This window comes from Pelodiscus sinensis, chromosome 1 (assembly GCF_049634645.1).
Source record: "Pelodiscus sinensis isolate JC-2024 chromosome 1, ASM4963464v1, whole genome shotgun sequence".
NCBI lineage: Eukaryota > Metazoa > Chordata > Testudines > Trionychidae > Pelodiscus > Pelodiscus sinensis.
In genome coordinates, this window is record NC_134711.1 from 179,984,112 (window position 1) to 180,002,679 (window position 18,568).

Sequence of the window (18,568 nt, forward strand, 5' to 3'; positions counted from 1 at the left end):
GGCAAATTACAAGCTTCCATGATAAAGCTCTGAGATCCCAATGATAGAAGAAACCTCTTTGGAGAAGTTGTTTATTTAAATTTGTGAAGAAAGATTCATAAAATAAAGTCCAGCATCAAAGAAGCAAGTTTGTTTGCGCCTATTACATGACATCTATATATTTTAGAAATGAACAGTCTGTCGGTCTGTGCAAGAACTGTTCCTAAAAGGAAAGAGCTAAGGCCACCAAATTTGATAGGCAGCTTCCTCTTACCCTAACTTACAGCAAGGTCAGGATTTGGTTGTGCCAGGGACATGGGAAGTGGTGGGAGTGGGGCTGTTTTCAACAACGTGAAAAGGGAAAGGCAGAGAGAGGAGGAAAACAATCCTCACACTCACCACTAGGGTCAGCGAGCGGAGACAAAATACTGCAGATTGAATACTGGGGATGGCCACACCAGCATGAGACTGATGGGCTGAAGACAGGACTCTACCTGTTGCTGGCCAGGCCACCTTCTATGATCAAGGATCACTCCCATAGCTACAGGACCTGGGGATTCTGGGACAGATTACCCCCCCCCCCCCCGCCGCCACTTGACTCCTCCACCCCCATGCCTCCTCATGGGGCTGAAGATTCCCTTCCTGAAACAATTTCACCTGGCACCTGGCGATTCCCTCCCCTATGCCATGGCTCCTCACGGGGCCTACAGGTGCCCTTCCCCCACCCTGCGCCTGGGAGGCTCCTCACAGGGCCAGTCTTTGCCCTCCTCCCCCCCCCCCCCCCGCCCCATGCCAGTCCTCTTGGGGCCAAGGGATTCCCTCCCTCCACTGCACAGCTCCTCATGGGGTCTAGAGATGCCAACTTCCCCTCTCCACTGTAACTTCACCAGTACAGTGGAGTTTCCTGATTCCTCCTCCCCCCTCTTCGCATCACTTTACCTGGGAATTCCTTCTCCCTCCTCATCCCCCTCCCCAAATTCATGGGGTCTGGGCGTGCCACTACACATCCGAGCAATGCAGGGTAAATCAGCTAGTTGTTAAATACAAAATTATATCCCCCTGTCATCAATGTTGTGGAATTTATTAGTGTTTGTAACAGAACTGTCCTTTCCCCATCAGAACATATGACCTAGTTTTAAAGATAACTAAATTAATGGAGTCACAAGATATTTTATAATAAATATGGGAAGATAATTGGACTTTCCAGTATATAAAGAATGTTGACCACATTTGCAGGATCAGGAACATGGCTTGGAGAAATCCATATATGATCCCTATAATTATACATACACTTTGGAAGGTCACCATTTTATACTCACATGTTTGGTATTTCATGGGTTTCTCTAACAACATTATTACTCTTTTTATCCAGACTACTGGAATTAAAAGATTTTTTTCATTAGGATAGTCAACATTGATTACAGTGATTTATTGCTTAAATTGTTGATCTTAGAAGAGAGGCTATTTTGATTTTTTTTGTCATTTGTTTTTCAGCCTTTGACTTCCAATAACACATACATCAAGGAGAAAGTTTATATAATTTGTGAGGTGGGTGGGCTGAATTGTATACCCCCTGTAATTAAACAGACCCCAAATCTAATGTTTTGTTTAACAAAATTATTCCCAGGCTTAAGGAGAGTCACTGTACAAATCTGTCCTACAAGTGTGGAGTGTGAGAATTCTATTATAGGCTAGATTGTTGAGTTACCATGAGCCCTGAGGAAGGGGCAATATAGCATGTGCTGCCCGAGAAGCATGCCAGTTAACTAGCTGTTACTCAGTCAAATCCTATCCCTCCGTCCCCCTTGTTCTGAGGGTTGGAGGGAGGTGGGGGTGGATGGGAGAAAGTATAGGAATGGTAGCCTCATAGCAGCTGCTCCCCCACAGCCACCTGCTACTCTCCCAGGCTAGACTGTTCAGGTGAGTAGATTGTACAGTAGATCTTTCAGTAGAGGGCATCTAACAATTTCCACACCTTTCAGTGGGGCATTTTTCCTCCACCTATACTTGCCTAGGCACATAAGGCAACTCACAATAAACCTGAAGAGGAAAACCTTAATTTGGGCACACAGAGTCCTGAAAACAGTGACTCTACTGTGGTTCTGCAGAACGGAGGAAAGGGTTGGTTGAGAGTGTGCATCCTTCTTCTAGCCCTTCAAATGGTGGATTGTAGGCATTGGACCAGGGGATCAGTGACTGCACAGAGTCTCACCTCCACACAAAGGCTACGTCTGGACTGCATACCTTTTTCGACAGAGGCTTTGGCGACAGTATCTGTTGCCAAAGCCTCTGTCAAAAAGAGTGTCTAGATTACATTATGCAGATCGAAAAATCAATCTGCTTTTTCGAAAAAGAGCATCCAGACTGCCGGACACTCTCTCAAAAAAAGAAGGCACCCGGAAGTGCTTCTGGCAGAGCATGGGGGCAGCCTTTATTTCCAGGTGCTGCTGCCTGCCCTTTGCAGAGACGTGTGCTTAAAGGGATCCCCTGGACAGCCATTGCTTTGCTCTTGCTTCTGGCTTGCCTACCTCCTAGAAGGAAAGCAAAGCTGCTGCAGTGCTTGGTCTGGTTGCCCTGCTTCCTCGGACACCACAGCAGTTTATTTTCTGTTTGTTTTTTTCTGATTTTCACTGATTTTCAGGTTTTTTTCTGCTTTTCACCTTTTATTTGGCCATGGAGCCTGAACTGCCCCTGGGCAGGTGATGGCCCCACTCTGCCATACTGCAGCTTCTGCTGCATCTGCATGACTCTGTCATGAATTTCCTGCCCCATGTGGACCCGGACCGCACCGAGGAGACCCTCCTCCAGAATTCAGGAGCTCTGCCCTTACCCCAAAACTTTTTTGGGGACAGGCAGATTTGGAGGCATGAGATGAGTTTGCACTGGTGGGACCAGCTCGTCATGCAGCTCTGGGACGACGACCAGTGGCTCTGCAACTTCCGGATGTGGAAGGCCACATTCCTGGAGCTGTGTGCCTGGCTCGCCCCTGCTCTGGAACACCAGGACACCCACCTGTGGCCCGCCATCTCCCTGTAGAAGCAGGTCGCAATTGCCCTTTGGAAACTGGCCACCCCCAACAGCTACTACTTCGTGGGACACCAGTTTGGCATGGGGAGATCTACCGTCGGGGCTGTCTTGGTGGAGGTAAGTCACTTTCGGGGGACAGGCCCTGCTGAGTGGGGGAGGGGTTGAGAAAGGGGGACTGCCACGCAAGGGCAAGAGGGAGTGGGGATGGAGTGGCATTTGGAGGCTGCTCCTTGTCCACCCCTGCACTGATGTGGGGGAGGGAGGTGTCCTGAGAAGGGGAGGGGTAGGTTGGGAGAGGGGGAGGGCATACCGGAGGGCATTCAAGAGGCATACCGGAGCAGTTAACAAAGGCTTCCCTTGTCGACTGCGCCACACCTAGACTGCTGCGCTGTGCTGGATCAGCTGATTGTCGGCACAGCGCGGCGGCCATTTTTATTTTAATGAAGTGGGGATTATTTAAATCCCTGCTTCATTGACTATATCGAGTAAACTACTTTACATGGCTCTGTCAACAGAGCCATGTAGTCTAGACACACCATAATGAATATCCTGTCTAGAATCTATATGAATATCCTGTCTAGATGTAACATCGTAAAATGTGCCTTTGGAGAGGGAACCCCTATAATGTCCATTTCCACTGATACATCATGTCCTTGGCTTGGAAGAGTCTCAGTCTCCAAGCAGGCTGTAGTTATCTTTAGTGGAAGTGAGTTAGTACTTGTGAAAAGGCACAGGAGCCACACACACATCACCATCTGTGTGAATTAATCTTATTTTTAAGGCACCACCTAGATGGTTCAGAGGGCAATTCATTTTCCAATGATGTTTTTGGTTTGACAGCTGAAAGGGCTCCAGTTTGTGCCAGCGATGACTGTGGTTTGAAGTGACATGGTTGTCAATATATATTTTTTTGATGTAGACTCACTCCCCCTTCAGATCATTAAAACTGTAGATGTAGAGCCTAACAATCTGAAAGCAGATAAGAAATCAGACTACAAAGTGGAGAGGTATGGAGGTGAAACCACAGTACTTGGAAATTAAAGCTGTCTGCTTCCTATAATCACAGAAATGTATAAAGACATGTTTTCATTAATTCAAGATCTGTCTATTTGGATGGCGGCTTAGTTGTCTGATAACACAGTGAAACAAATTAAATCCTTCTTTAGAGAGTATACAGACGACATTATTTAAAAAGAGAACTTAAACACTGCTCAACATCTGTTATTACTGTGACTGTAATCTATATATCACCTTTACTATTTTAGCTCATATTTTATTTCACCATTGAAACGGAGAATATCTAATGTTTGTTGAGAGACAAAAATTCCAGTTTATATTTGGTTTCTGCGACTGACTTCTGAAATCATTTTAAAAAAATAAATTAGTCGCTCTGTGCCTCAGTCTTCTCATCTTGAAAATGGGAACAAAAACATTTACTCATCTCATGGTGCTGGAAGGATTATTGAATCCATTTTCTTCACCTGGAAGTGATACTTGTAAAGCACTGAGGCTTATGGATGAAAAGTACCATTTAAAAGCTAGCATTATTAATGTTTCAACAGTATTTAGAGAACCTCATATAAAAGCTGCATCTTTATAGCAATGCTTCTTCCAACTTTAAAAAATCAAACCAAATATTTCAAGCATAACAGTCTGTGAACCTTTCTTAGAAATTCAGTTCCTATTTCAAAGACACTGATTGCATTCCTATATCCTATTTGCAACATACATTTGTTTTGTTATATTAAAAATTAGCAGAAATACCTGGCATTGCTCGGGGAAAATATTGTAAAAGGTGAGATGAATGAACTACGTCAATGACATTAACATAGAAATTTCCATATTTTATTGGTAATACTTTTCTCTGATATATTGCTTGAAGAAATTAACATAGCTAGCGATGTCCTTACAAAACGACAAATCCCATAGGGTCTCTTTTCTCAATCCCCACAAATCAGGAAGGCCCATCTTCCCTTAAAGACTCTATGCAAACCAATGACTGCAGCCTCCTTGCCAGAAGCCCTGAGATATGGAGGGGATGTCTCCTGGGCTCTGCAGCAGCAGGAAATCGCTGCTCCCCAAGTAGCAACTCCCCGAGTTCTTGCAGTGCACACTCCATGGGACAACCTGAATGGACTTCTTAGCGGCAGCTGGATCGGTTGCATTGATCAGACAAAGCAAAAAACCTTCAGACCAGGTGCAATGAGTGATATCTAGGGGTACGTCTAGACTACATGCCTCCGTCGACGGAGGCATGTAGATTAGCCAGATCGGCCGAGGGAAATGAAGCCGCGATTAAAATAATCGCGGCTTCAGTTAAATTTAAATGGCTGCCCCGCTCTGCCGATCAGCTGTTTGTCGGCAGATCGGGGCAGTCTGGACGCGACGCGCCGACAAAGAAGCCTTTCTTGATCGGCACAGGTAAACCTGGTTTCACGAGGCATACCTGTGCCGATCAAGAAAGGCTTCTTTGTCGGCGCGTCGCGTCCAGACTGCCCCGATCTGCCGACAAACAGCTGATCGGCAGAGCGGGGCAGCCATTTAAATTTAAATGAAGCCGCAATTATTTTAATCGCGGCTTCATTTCCCTCTGCTGATCTGGCTAATCTACATGCCTCCGTCGACGGAGGCATGTAGTCTAGACACACCCTAGATGATCAGAACATGCAGCACCTGAACGTACCTGTTCTAATGAGAATAGGCTGTTCTGAGTGTACCGAGTCCTCCTCAGGCTGCACGGTGCTCAAAACCTTGTCCTCCTACCCACCTCCTCTTTGCATTGTGAGCTGAATCCTGCAAAGTGAATAATGCCTGTGGTACTTGCTGATAACGCACACAGCCCTGCCAGGAGAACACATGAAGCCCAAAGGAGGGCAAGTGGTGGGATGGCTTGTTTGGATGTGGGGGGAGGGAAGTAACTTTAATTTCCAGAAGGGGTTCAGTTGGAGCCCGGCTGCGTGAAGATGTTGAGAGGCTGTGATAGCTGGAGGCTTCTCCCAGCCACAATTAGCAAGGCTAGACCCCAGCCAGCATCACCCACTTTTGGGTCTGTCCTGGAGACCTGCTGGTGCTCTAGTATAGGGGAGGTTCCTGATTCTCTGCCCCTTTTCAGCCTCTCTCTCATGGGCTTTCCCTTGATGGTGCTGCAGGTGCCCATATGCTTTATCCTCTAGGATCTCGTTGTTGCAGTTTATGTGACGCACTTAACAGAAGAGTCCAGCAAATGCCTATGATCAGGCGCCACTAAAAGCTAATTATCAGTGGGCCCAATTGGGGTTCTGGGGAAACCAATTTCGAGATATAACCAATCCAGTTATTTAAGTTAGGAAATCAGGAGTATATAAGTACATAAGAATGGCCGTACAGGGTCAGACCAAAGGTCCATCTAGCCCAGTAGCCTGTCTGCCGACAGTGGCCAGCACCAGGTGCCCCAGAGAGGGTGGACCGAAAACAATGATCAAGCAATTTGTCTCCTGCCATCCTTCTCCAGCCTCTGACAAACAGAGGCCAGGGACACCATTTCTATCCCCTGGCTAATAGCCTTTTATGGACCTAACCTCCATGAAATTATCTAGCTTCTCTTTAAACTCTGTTATAGTCATCTGTGGAAAATGCTGTGTCTCTATGATCAGGCTCTACTAAAAGTGAACTTATCAGTGGGCCCAATTGGGACTCTGGGGGAACCAGGGGAACCAAATTTGTGATCTAACCAATCCAATTATTGAAGTTAGGAAATCAGTAGTATCCGTGCCAAATTTGGTGTTTCTAGCTCTTACCGTTTCGGACATCTTTCGGAATTATCAGTGGGTCAAATTGGGGTTCTGGGGGAACTGGGGGAACTGATATTGAGATATAACCAATCCAGTTATTCAAGTTAGGAAATCAGTAGTATCTGTGCAAAATTTTGAGTTTCTAGCTCTTACCATTTCGGAGATACTAATAGTGAATTAGTGGCCCAATTGAAGCTCTTGGGGCCCAGTTGGGGCTCTGGGGAAACCAATTTTGAGATCTTACCAATCCAGTTATTGAAGTTAGGAAATCAGTAGTATCTGTGCAACATTTGGTGTTTCTAGCTCTTACCATTTCAGAGCTCTTTCAGGACAAATAAACAAACAAACAACAAACTTTCGGAAATATTTATGAGATAAAAGTTGAAGTTTTACCTAAACTCTACATCTAAATTTAACAATTGAGCACCTGAAGCTTCTTGCACATACATCACATTTACACACAAAAATCATACCAAAAAAGCAGAGATGTGAGAGAAGCTGGTGAGAGTGAAATAGTACAGACAAAGGCATAGCACAGTAGCACGTAAATAGAAGTAAACATTTCTTCTCCAGATAAAAAGTTGATTTAATTTTCATCATCCCAATACAGACTTTCTGGCTGTGAAATGGCTTTCTCCATGGGTCTTTAACTCTTATCATGTTTTGTTGGCAGTACTGTATTTATTTAGTCTTTCAGGTACATATATGAACCTCTTGGGGTTTATTTGAAAATTATTATCCCCATCTTTTCATGCTTCTTAGCTGGATTCATTTCAAGAGCTATTTTGAGCCTTTTAAAAAACTACTAGTTTGCCAGTAAAGGCACTAAAGTAACTCAGGTGAAAAATAAGAGTATCAAATAGACATTACGGCTGTGTCTAGACTTGCCAGCTGTCTACACTGGCCGTTTGAATTTCTGCAAGAACACTGACGATCTCATGTAAGATCGTCAGTGTTCTTGTGGAAATACTGTGCTGCTCCCGTTCGGGCAAAAGCCCTCTTGCACAAATCATTTGCGCAAAAGGGCCAGTGTAAACAGCACAGTACTGTTTTCCGCAAAAAAGCCCCGATGGCGAAAATGGCAATTGGGGCTTTTTTGCGGAAAACCGCATCTAGATTGGCCATGGATGCTTTTCCGCAAAAAGTGCTTTTGCGGAAAAGCATCCTGCCAATTTAGACATGCTTTTCCGAAAATGCTTTTAACGGAAAACTTTTCCGTTAAAAGCATTTTCGAAAAATCATGCCAGTGTAGACGTAGCCTACCAACAGAGATGTCTAACTGGAAAACAATGAAAAACAATGATTATATAATTGTTCCATTAGAAATAAACTAAACAAAATGGGAAGAGCAGGAGTCAAAAGCTTCTGGAGTTTCATCCTGTTGCTTCATTGGCAATATGTGATGCAGCAAGAAGGCAGAACAGTAGAAAATAAGTCTTTAGTAAATATGGTGAAGGCCTGGTGTTACATGCTTAGGCTCTAGGATTTGTCAATAATCAGCTTCTTGCTTTCCTGGGAACCTGTTGTGACAGAAAATTAGGTTCCTTCTGATATCTCATCCTATTTCTCCAGTTCCGCTCATCATATTTTATAAAAACCATTATCATAAGGTTTGTTTGAATAGCTGAAACTAATCTTGCAATAGAGATGTATTGTTGGTTTATCACAATGGTGCCATACTAGCCTTTGCCCACTCTACTGTCACAGATTCATTTTCTGTATATAAAAAGTGAGTGTGGATATGGAGGACTGTGTAGTCAGATACTTCAACTTCAATGTTGAGCTGGCTTCTGGTAGGTTTCAGGCCACATCTACAGAGTGATGGCTTACTAACAGTTTAATGCGACAGGAACTTGTATGTGGAGGGAAACAGTTAAGAAAGACCGACATAGTAGTTTAGGGGCCAATGTATTGGATGAAACAGTATGTGAAAGAAGCTATTTATCATTGGATGCTTTAATGTGGTCAAACCAAGGTGTAGTTAGGGGCATATTGAATGACGAGTTACTTTTTTTGAGCTCTGATGATGTTTTTGCCACAAAGATCTGTGCCTGGGAATTTAATTACTTGTAATTGAACTAGGCTAACAATCATTCACTTGTTTCTCTCCAGACAAAGGAATAACCTAACAGCTCCAGACTCTTTTTTTCAGGACCAACCCAAAAGCTTCAGGGAGGACCAGATCATCACTCCAACAGTTAGCAGCATGAAGATCCTTTTAAAAAGGCTGCACTTGCCTCTCTGCTCCTTTCCTTTCATCGCCAGAATGTCTTTGGTGAGAAAGACCACCCATGAAATGCTAGTGAAAAGGGCAAGTGCCTCTCATTTGATTAAAGGAAATCGACTAGTCCTCCAGTTTGGCTGTCACTAATCTTCAGGAGAAGGACAAATGGATGAGAGAATGGCCTATGGCCCTCAGCAAGAAAGTGGAAGAGGTCAATTCCCTAGGAGTGTGATCAATCCTCTCTTCAGCATGTCAGTAGCAATAGCAGATAGAGGAAGAAGGACAGAGATAGCATTCATCAAGATTTTTCCCTAAACTATTGAAGCCACTAGTAGTTTCATGACAGCAGCAGAGCTCTACTAGGATAGTATGTCTGCCTGGGTAAGATGTAGGAAGCACCTGGGAGGATTAAGAAGCAGGAGCCCATAATGCCAGAGCTCTAGTTTAAAATTACAGTTAATATGAGAACAAGACAAAGAATGGAAGTCAGCTAAATAGATCATATGGTCATATGATGCAGCCCTCCACTGCCCCAGGAGAGTTTGCCATCACCCATATAGTTGTGCTTGAAATGAAAAAAAAGTCAACTGCACCATATGTTCCCCTCATAAGCGTACACTTGTGAATGGCAGCAGGAAGCAATATGGATGTCACTGCCTACCTATCACTGATCTATTCAAGCTTTTCTTCATTGAGTCCATCCGTGGCACAGTTGCATATTCCCGCATTTCATCACTGACAAAAGGAAACCCTATTTTAATCGGAGATACGCAAGTGCGCCCTTTGCCCAAGTGTAAATTAGCAGGGCTCTATTGTATCATTTTACAGTGAGATTTTATATGGCCTACTATTGCATTAAAAAGAAAAGCAAAATATTTGCACAAAAGCATTTAGACAAATGTAAGATTCGGGGGAAAATGCATGTATTGGTCACTTTACGAAGGAATATAATGCTGCACCAGTGATTAGATACTAAGAAACTGAATTTCAGCAGCTAGCCAAGTGTCACTGATTTTCCTTTTACAGGAAAATATGACTACAAATCTTTGAGAAGTTTAAAACCTTCTTTTTCAACCAACAATATTTGTTTTTCTAACCTTGGCTCTGTACCACTGATAATTTAATAATCTGTTGTGATTTGCCTCTGCCCTCAATCAAGATGCTTGTTTGTGTTCTTGTGTGTGTAAAAAATATTGTGATATTGAAACTTCTGAGGCTTCACTGGTATCCTCTACATCCAAGAATGTTGTGGGTTGACCTCCAGTTATCACTGCTTCACTAGAAATATTGTGTTGACCAATGAGCTATTTCCAGTATCTGCCTCAATGGTGTTAAGACACAGTCAGATTTTGTACAGATAATATTATTGGTACTCCAGTAGACTAGATCACTGTTAGAGCACATTGAATAGAAACTCCACTGATTATAATCCCATCTCTCCAATCCTGTCACAGGATGAAGACAGAAAAAAATATATCAGCTAATTAATACTGGGGGTTGCTCATCAGTTATTACAGTAAAATGATGTTTGCTTCCAAAATGCATACCTGTAACAGAAAATCAAAGAAATTTGAAACAACAACAGATTTCAGCAAGTGGAAAACAGTCTATATATACTAAAAATCTAATTTCAACATGATAACTTTCTGATGTTGGCTTCAGGAAAGAATTAGAATTCTGTGGGTTACTAATTTGGAGGCATAGAGCCAGCTTTGGCTCCATGAAAAATTCCTGTAGATCTATGAAGTTACTGATTTCATTTTGTAAAAATGGTATGAGATTAGCTAAAATATTTTACTACAAACTTCTAATTCTACAAGACACTGCACACAATAGCTTCTTTGGAGTAGAGATGCAAATTTGCACAAGCACCTTGCTGTTTACCTCTTGAAAAGTTCATGCTAGTGAAATAAAACATCATAAAGCCCTCACCCACTCTTTATGGGCACAGCTGTAAAAGTTCTAATGTCTGTGTGTGCAAGGTGAATTGTGGATGTACAACATGTTAAAATTTGCATACTTAGCTCCCATGTTGCCTTATTAAGTTGTGTGGATGAAAATTCCAATACAAATCCATGTACATGTCTTAGCACATTTAATGTGCATGCAAAGTTCTGGGCAAATGTTTGCACAGCAAGGTTCAGGCACAGCACCAGTTCAATTTTGCATGTGCAAAAATGATTTTGATCTTCGAAAATGTAGGTTTAAGAGATCCGAATAAGAAAAATGTCCCCAAATTTAACCCGGTGTTTCATAGATACTGTTGGACTGTATCTTCCTCTATTTATATAGCACCTAGGTAGACTGGTTGAAAATTGTCAATCAGAATAATTTTCTGATAAAAATGCAGTTTCTACACAATCAAAATATTTCCTAACTTTGTTGGTTCTATAAGAAAACCAAAGAAAAATGTTGAGACAGTGAGTAATAAAAATGTCAGTTTTTTTAACTGATCTGTTTGCACTCAGTTCAGAGTTAAACATTTTTTCCATATAGTGGTCCACTGAATTATGAGAATTGTAGTTCAGAAGCTTAACACATCCATTGTCTTCAATGGGCCATGTTCCCTAGCTGAACTATAGCTTCTATGATGCACATGCAACTATGTGACACCCATTACGCACCATACCATTTGCACCTAAGAATTGAATTTTATTATGGAAGATGCTGTCCAATCAGGGAGCCTAGCCTATAGTAGAGAATGAGGGAATCAGACTTCTGAATGACAATCAGAAGTCTGGTAGTGAACCATTATAGGGAAATGTAGTGTAATGTTACACTAACTTAAAAAGAAAAAAAAAAACATTAAAAACAACAAATAGTTCTGTAGCACCTTAGAGACTAACAAAAAATATAGATGGTTTCATGAGCTTTCCTGGGCATAACCCAGATGAATGGAAGAAGGGGTCTAGAGTACAAATAAATAGCAGAGAAAGAGAGGGGATGAGCGTGGGGGCAGGAAAAAGAAGGAAAAATAGGAAAACAATATTGTCAATTAGAGCGTCCATGCTAAATGAGGCTAACTGACTGTTTGAACAAAGACCTGACCTGGATGGGCTGCTACATTCCACACCATAGTGACATACAAGCTAAGCACCGGGTACTTACAGCTCACTCTATTAGCCTCATTTAGCATGGACACTTTAATTGACAATATTTTTTCCTATCTTTTTTCCTTCCCTTTTCCTATTCCTGATTCATACACAGTGCACTACAACCTTAATTCTGTAGGAGGAAACTTTAGGTGAGGTATTTATGCCTTTACCACACTTCTCTTTCCTGATGGTATTAGATGTGGATTTTTTTGGGATAACAATTTGGTGTGTAGAAAGGTGGGTACTTGGTAAAGGACTAATGCAGAGTTGGCATATACAACTGCACTTCTCTGACAGATAAAACCTTTGCCGTAGTCAGCAACCTTTCATGTTGTAGAATATAATATCAAAGAAAGGTGTAGCGGCACGCTGTATCCATCACGCTGTATCCATTGCACAGGAACAGTTTGTTATGATAAACAGCTAAAATTACACTAAATCCCCTTTCCAACTGCCTTTTGCCCTAGATCTATTCAAGATTAATCTCTCCACCAATTTGTGTAGATAGACAATATTTTTTTACAAATATATGAGTTGAATAAAAAAGACAGACTGTCACAGCTTCAGTAAGTGCCAAAATTCGAACACTTTCAATTTAAAAAATGTGTACAGAAACTAAAGAAAAACCATACAGAAACTTCAAAGGGAATAAAAACTAATCCTGGATAAAATTTCACCCATGTGTACATAAGAAATAAATTAATGCCTCATTTCAAGCCTGTTTCAGAATACAACCTTCACTATAAAGTCTCAACCAAGCAGCTCCATAATAAATTAATATATAAAATCTGACAATGCTGCAACTTCCCCCAAAGAGTTTCCAACTTGTAACAACTTGCATCATTTTGCAGCTGTACGAAATACCACATTCTTCAAGACTGACTAAAAACTGGCAGCAATACTGAACTGATATTTTCCTTCTTTCCCTCCTTGTTTGTGTTATAGACACTGGTTAATGCTAATTAACACATATCAACATTGTGACCCTGGGAGTCCTCAGTGCCAGCTGGCAGAGGGCACACCATACTGTAACTCACATCAGGCCTGACCCATTCATTGCTCCTGTTGTCACAATCTATATATGACAGGTGTCATGTAAGGTTTGTGCAAACTGTGAACATGCTGGTCATTTATATCATTGCATGAGGTATGTACAGGTGGCATATAAAGATTTATAGTTGTGTGCTGGAAATATGTTCTTACAATGTATTTGGCCAGGAATGCATATACCCCGCCTGTCCTAGACAAAGGAACATTGTATTGCCTGCTTCACTGTGTCTCCAATGTGTACTGAGGTAGGCGGGTCCAAAAATAGTTTAATTGCATTTACAGATAAGATTAACAAAGCCATCAAACAAGCAATTGGGGGAGAGGACCACATAACGATCATTAAGGTGCACGGAAGTTGCAGCACCAGGAACTTTTGGTGGTTCCTGAAACAGAGACGACAGGATTTGGGAAACATAAGGAAAAACAGGAAGCCGTTTTGGCATATGCTATTTGAAGGACAAAAGAGCTGAGAGCTCTTAAATTTTGAGAGTGGCGGATCCTTTAGCGAAGGACAGTGAGGTCTTGTTTGTAACTGTCCTATTTCTCTTACTCTTGTTTGAAATCACTTAAACTTTGTTAATGAACTTATGCTTGTTTTATTACAAAACTTCCTTGGTGCTGTTATTCTGGAGTGAAGTGTAAGTCTGTGCTCTGTCTCTTTGTATGCCCCAAACTTAATTTCTGTGAGTTCCCAGCACAGGGCTGGTGACAGACTTCATTGGGCTGTAGGACAATGTATGTGGGGGGATTAAGACCTGGGCCCTCTGAAAGGAGCCCTCAACACCACCCGGACTACACTGTGCCTCCCCCAGACAGTCCTTAACACTACCCAGACCACACCACATGTGCCCGGAGCTCTGGCTACTGCCATGGTTGTAGCAGCTGTGGCCCAGAGCTCTGGCCCCTTTTAAATCACCGGGCCCTGGAGCAACTGCCCACTTTGTCACAGTCAGGCTATGTCTAGCCTGCAGGCTTCTTTCAGAAGAAGCTTTTTTTGGAAGAGATCTTCTGAAAAAACTTCTTCTGAAAGAGAGTGTCCACACTGCAAAAGCGCATTGAAAAAGCGATTTGCTTTTTCAAAAGATGGTGTGCACACTGAATGGGCACTCTCTCGCATTTAAGCTGTGATTACTATGGATGGAGTGGCCACCAGGCCACCTGTGCTTTTTCCTCTTTCCTCTTCTTTCAAAAGAACTCTCTTTTCCCTGTCCACACACATCTTTTTCTGAAAGAGCTCTTTCTGAAAAAGCCCTTTCTGAAAAAGCCTTCTTCCTTGTAGAAAGAGGATTACCAACGACAGAAAAAACCCTCTGTTCTTTTGATTTACTTTCAGAAGAACATGATTGTAGTGTGGACGTAACTCAGGTTTTGTTGGAAAAATGGCCATTTTTCTGACAAAACTTTGTAGCGTAGACATACCATCTGGCTACATCTACATTGACATCCCTTTTCGGAAAAGGGATGCTAATGAGACGAGTCGGAATTGCAAATCCGTGGGGGATTTAAATATCCCCCGCGGCATTTGCATTTTCATGGCTGCCGCTTTTTTCCGGCTTGGGGATAAGCCGGAGAAAAGCGCCAGTCTAGACGCGATTCTCCAAAAAATAAGCCCTTTTCTGGAGGATTTCTTATTCCTACTTGAAAGTTTTATACTATCACATTTTATACTATAAGGATTTTGTGAAGAAGTGTAATTCTAGTGGAGACTCTGAGGCTGTGTCTACACTGCACCCCTTTTCCGGAAAAGGGATGCAGATTAGACACTTTGGAATTGCAAATCCTTGAAAGTAGGAATAAGAAATCCTCCGGAAAAGGGCTTATTTTCTGGAGAATCGCGTCTAGACTGGCGCTTTTCTCCAGCTTATCCCCAAGCCGGAAAAAAGCGGCAGCCATGAAAATGCAAATGCCGCGGGGGATATTTAAATCCCCCGCGGATTTGCAATTCTGAAGTGTCTAATCTGCATCCCTTTTCCGGAAAAGGCGTGCAGTGTAGACACATCAGAGTCTCCACTAGATTTACACTTCTTCACAAAATCCTTATAGTATAAAATGTGATAAAAAAAGGAAGCTTGTATATATCTTATGGCTAATGTGGCAAAGAAAGTTTATTTGATTCAATTGTTAAAAGTACTGAGAACAGCCAGTCTCAGACATAACATTGGGATTATGAATAATTATAAAAAAATGTATTCAATGAAGTTGTAAGAGTTACTGAAACTTTAGTCCTCTTTTCTTGTTTTTGCTTTTAAAACAGACAAAGGCTATTTACACATGAAAGGAATTAAAGCCAAAAATTATCTTGATAATTACCCTAAATCTACAACATGGTTGATATGGATTGTTTTTCATTAGGACTGTACTCCTGCACTCTCCCATTCACAATTGGCCAAACCCACTGCCACCTGGAATCAGAGATTGGCCATGACCCCTTTGTTTCCCCAAAAATGATGGGGAAGGGAGTGTGAGCATGAATTCCCTGTCTCTACATGTATCAGAGGGAGCACAGTTCTGATTGGCTACAAATTGCCATTCGTGGCCAATGCAAGTGGCAGGAAGCGTTGCAGACCGAGATGCCACTTACTGCCACTTGCATTGGCCATGAATGGAGATTTGCAGCCAACAAGACTTGTCATCCTTTGATATCTGCAGAGGCGCAGGTAAACATGGAGGTGGGGGACCATCAGGGACTAACCCTGGAGACCAGATCCAGCCCGCAGGCTGGAATTTGCCCACCCCTGCTCCAGACGCATCTGGATTAATAGCCAACCCAAAACAGTCATTAGGAGTAAGCTGAGAGCCTACAGGGAATGGGAAAAGTGGACAGGTCAGAAAAAGAAAGCTATATTGTGGCGGTTAGACAATGTAGGAGTACATTGGTGCTAGAACTATATTTAGCATGAGGGTGCTTAGCTGTGTCCTTCTAAACACATCTGTTTATGCTACTCACCACCCTATAATTGTTTCATACTAAGGGTTGCCAACTATCCCAGATTGGATGGACTGGACACTAATTGTCACAAATTGGCAGCCTAGCCACTGCTGAAGGCAGCTATGGAGTCCTGAGCGGGCAGTGAAATCCCCAGTGGCAGTGGACTCTGGGGATGCCAGGCTGCAGACCGAGGGGCATGGTGGGCAAAGGGACCCTGGAGGTTGAGACCCGGGGCTGGTAGAGCTGGCAGCTGGTCAGCAATTGGGCCAGTCCCTGGGTGTGGGGAAGCTGGGTGCAAAACTTGAGGTGCTGCAGCACTCCCTAGGCCGCTACTTCCCCTTACCTATGTAGGAAAAAAGTATGGACTGATAAAGAGTCAAGCTGAATTATCTCTTGCCACAGAAATTAAAATAAATAAGAAGTTTTTGATTATATAAATAAAAAGAAAATAAAGAAGAAGGAGGTTGGGCCACTTCACAGCGCAGATGGGAAATAGACTAAAGATAATCTTGGTCTGAATAAATAAATGAATGTATTGTCTAAGCTTTCTGTAAGGATTATAATAAAGACCAGAACAACTTCTAAAAATGAGTGTTTAAAAATGGAAACAACCACATCTGAGCTGGGGTATAAATTTAAAGAGCTTCATGTGCTCAAATCAGTGGGACCAGATAATGTCTATCTGAGAATACTGAAGAGACCAGCATGTGAGATTGCTAGCCTAATAGCAAGCATATTTATTTATTTGGAACTATTCTCTTGCAACTGGAGAATAGCTAATATATCTGTATTTAAGAAAGGGAAAAAAGGGATCTAGGAACTTATAGATCTGTTAGTCTGACTTCAGTGATATACTAGGTTTGGAAACAAATTGTGAATACTTAAATTCACAGACATACATGGTGCAAAGGGGATGCAATGAAACATGAGTTTACCAAAAGCAGATCATGTCAGACTAACCTGATTTCCTTCTTTAAGAGAATAGCTTTTTTAGATAAGGGAAGTGCAGTAGATGTGATGTTTTTGGACATCAGTAAAGCATTTTACATGAGAAATTTGTTAAATTAGGAAGGTTAAGGATGAGCATAAACACTGTAATGATATAATACAATGCAACTCAACACTGCTACATTTCCTGCTGGTCATTCTGGGAATCAGTTCTAGCACTAGCACTCCCTCTTCCGGCTGGTGTCTTACCTACTGTTACCTGTTTTCTGTTAATGGCTCCACCACCATTAGGACCCACATTCCTCCTAGACTACAGCGCCCTTCCCTCCAGGTACTGCCCCACAGCAGAGCCCCCACAAGGAACCTCATTCCATGAGGAGTAAGTTAATTCGAATTAAGGACTTAGTTCGAATTACCGTTTCACTGCCTCATGTAGCCGTGCGACAGTGAGTTCGGGCTAGTGAAATTTCAAAATGGCGACAGGACGGAAACATGCAAATAAAGCCCAGGATATTTAAATCTCAGGCTTCATTTGCAACTCCGGTAGCCTCATTTGCCTACCTAGCTCGAATTAAAGAGCTAGTGAAGACATACCCTTAGTGTATTGGAGCATTTATTTTATTCTTTTTCTGAATCATCTGGGATGGCAATGGCTGGAGATGGGTCACTGGTGGATCAGTGGTGTGAGATGGCACCAAGCATTTTCTCTCTCAGCTGCTAGAAATGCTCTCATGATGCGTTTCTTACCATCATGCTCAGAGTAATAACTGATGGCCATATGCAGCTCAGATTGGCAGTGACCTGTTTTATGAACCCCAAGTGCAATAACATTAGGATGTGATTAAGATTTCCCCCAAAATCTCATAATTTATTAAGCACCCATGATTTTTGGAGCCAAGAGGTTTGAATGCTTGCGGTCTGGCTTCCCTTTGTTATTCACGCATTCTCTATCATTTTCCCTTTTGTTCACAATTTAGATACACAGTAAAGTTGCAGTAAAGACTTCTAGACAACATCTCTCCATTTGGAGCTGAGGACATGATTTGTAGCTTGAGTGCACATACTTATATTAACTCTCATCAAGCCAGCCAGCTAAAAATAGTAGCATTATTGGGAACACCTGAGCAGTGGTGACTGGCCATGCTGGCTAGCTGACTCAAGGATGTACTACAGGTTTTATACAGGGCAGCTGGCATTCCATGGGCTGCAGAACCCACACAACCCCAGATACACGACTAATAGTTTTTTAACTTGTGAATTCAATCTGAGCTAGAATAAATATGTCCACATGAGGTAGAAATAAGAGCCCCCTCTAAATATAGACATAGTCTTAGTCAGAAGCATTCTAGATGTTGAGCAATGTATAAAAGCTTTCAGACACATATATACTATATAACTAGAGAATGGAAAATGTACTGGTGATAAGATTTTTGTGTTTGCAGGTCAATTTATCATGTTCTTGGCTTTTATTTTGCTTTGTAGCATACTCATGGAGAGTTCAAGCTTGTGACAAGTTGTCTTTAATAACTTGCATCTGTCTGCTTTA